Below are 2854 nucleotides of genomic sequence, written 5' to 3' on the forward strand. Positions count from 1 at the left end.
CCAACTGTAAGTGCCTTGCCATCTTTCCTCCACTTGCTGCGCTCTTGTAGCCCTGGCAAGTAATAGCTGATTAAAGATGACCAGAATCAATCAGCGATGACTTGACTGTGCCTCCAACGCCTTTTCCCAAGATTGCTAGGGTTATAGACTGCTTGAGGCCCATTAGGAAGAGATTTGGCGTGACTGGGTCAGGATCTGAAACATCTGAAGATAAGTAACCTAGGGGTTTAGCATTCATTCTACCTTCGAACTCCACTAGGATTGTTACCAAAACCAGTTCAGGCACTCTCTGGTCTTTAAGAACAACACGTGCAACAGTGCAGTCTTGATAGATTTCACCTCCCTCTCCCATGTACCACCAAAATGAGGTTCACTTGGAGGGGCTGAATCTGAAGAACATCTGTTGTGCAGCAAGATCTTCTCTCAATCAATGTTCAGTTTCAGAGAATGCTTCATGTAATTCCCGCTCTCCCCCCACAAAATTGGTTCCATTGTCCATGAGGAGTTCAAATGGTTTACCACGTCGGGAAATGAATCTTCTGAGTAAAAGCAGGAATGTGTCTGTGTCAAGGCTCTCCAACAACTCCAGATGCACTGAGGGAGTTGTCATGCATTTATAAATGATGCTCCACCTTTTTTCAATGCAACAACCTATCTTCATCTGGTAAAGTCCAAAGCAATCAACCCCGGTTGAATAAAAGTGTGGCTTATAAAGTCATAGTCAAGCAGGTGGGTAATCAGCATTTTGGGAACATGTGGCTGTGCTCTCCATCGTTGGCACTCCAGACATGAATGCTCTCTACCTCGTAGCCTGCCGCACACTCCAAGAAGGTCTGTTGCTACGTCATAGTCTGGTGACAGAGATGCAAGTCGACTGTCGGAAGAAGGAGCCTTTTCAGCTTTAAGAGCCTTTACTTCCTCAGCAAAACAGTCCTGTTGAGCCCTTTGTAATATCAGCTTCTCTGCCTGTAAATAATCTGAAACTGCACAGGTTGATGTGATATTGCCATCAGACACCCCATGAAGGGAGCTAGCAGTATCATGAAGAAGCTGGTTCCAGCTAGAGATGTTACAGGGATCAGGAAGTTCTTGAGAAGGGGTACTGGAAAGGCTGACTTTTTCAACTCTGTAGCATCCGGTCCCATCTCAGCTGAGACCATGATGGACCATTCAGTCTCTGGCAGGTACAGAAAATGTGGACCTTTGCGTCAGCGATGATTCTTTATCATCTTTTGCAGTGTGAGCCCACGTGTAATGTCATCAGCCGGATTATTCAGTGAGTCAACATACTGCCATTGATCTGCATTTGTGAGGTTCTGAATTTCTGCAACGCGTGTCCCAACGAACACTTTGTAACAGCAGGATTCTCATTTTATCCTGTACAGCACGGTTGTGGAGTCTGACCAAAGGGTAATGTGATCAGGAGGTATCCCGAGCTCAGTCTCAATCATTCTTGCCAGCTGTGCACCTGTCAAAGCAGCACTGAGCTCAAGGGGTGGTATAGACAGCTGCTTACGGGGTACAACTCACAAACACGAACGTGACATAGGCATGTTGGCTGCATTGCATTGCATGTAAGCTACTGACCTGTGAGCATGCTCCGATGCATCACAGAATATCTGTATGCGACGGTTTCCATGTCAGTAATGACTGTTACTGGTACATAAGGACGAGGCAGCCTTTGCTGTTGCAGAACGGAAATCTCTTTAACCCAACTTAACCATTTCTCCAGTAGAATGGTAGGTTGGATTTTGTCATCCCAGCCAATACCAGACCTCCACATGTACTGGATCAGCACTTTACATCCGGTGATGAATGTGACAATGTAACCCAAAGGGTCAAAAACTTTGGCAAGGACTCTGTAGACCTCTCGCAGGGTGGCGACTGAAGATTCAGCTCAGTTATGCTTGTAGCTTAGGGTGTCATTCAGACAATCCCAGCATGGTCCAAGTGTGGGCTCATTCAAATTTTCACTGGCTCTGGATAACCATAATTCACTGCTAGCTGACTGTGCTTCAGAAGGTAGGTGTGCGACTACTTTGGGTATGTTACTAGCCCACTGCCTGATCTCGAAGCCTCCCTTGGCCAGAAGTGCACGCAGTTTGTCAGTCAGCATATTGGCATCCTCAGCTTTACTCACACAGTGGAGGCAGTTGTCCACATAGAACGAGCGCTCAATCACTTGCCGGAGTAGAAAGCCTGATGGTTCATGGTCCCTGACGTGCTGTTGTAAGGCATAGACTGCGCAACAAGGGCTGCACGTTGTTCCAAATGGTAACACTTCCCATTGGAAGATCCGTGGTTCAGATGTCCTATGCATGTCCTGCCACAGAAATCTTAATAGTGGTTTATCACAGGGTAATAAATGAATTTGGTGGAACATTGATTTAATATCCCCACTGATTGCCATAGTATGAGAACGAAACCTCATCAGAACTCCAATCACAGTAGGACTGAGAGTTGGCCCGGGTAGTATTTGGTTATTTAGTGACAGGCAATTTAAGGAAAAGGAATAATTAAAGACTACTCTGTCCTTCCTATTGTGGTGCACCATATGATGGGGGACATACCAAGACTCTGTAGACTTAGATTCCTCCTCTGCAGAGATCTCTGCCACATAACGTGAATGGATGAGTGTCTCAATCTACTTACAGTATGAGGCAGCTTGGATAGGGTTTTTGACTAACCTACGTCCAGTGCTGCGGAGGTTGGGCATCACTGTATTTTGAGATGCAGTGAGTGTAAGGACTGGTGTCCGGTGTAACAGTGGGGTAGCATATCTCTGAGCACCATCAGCACATACACTTTTAGAGGCTGTATGAACATAGGTACAATTCTTTACTTGGACACTAGC

The sequence above is a fragment of the Cyprinodon variegatus genome, unplaced genomic scaffold (genome assembly GCF_000732505.1).
Source record: "Cyprinodon variegatus isolate N-32 unplaced genomic scaffold, C_variegatus-1.0 Scaffold437, whole genome shotgun sequence".
Taxonomy (NCBI): Eukaryota; Metazoa; Chordata; class Actinopteri; order Cyprinodontiformes; family Cyprinodontidae; genus Cyprinodon; species Cyprinodon variegatus.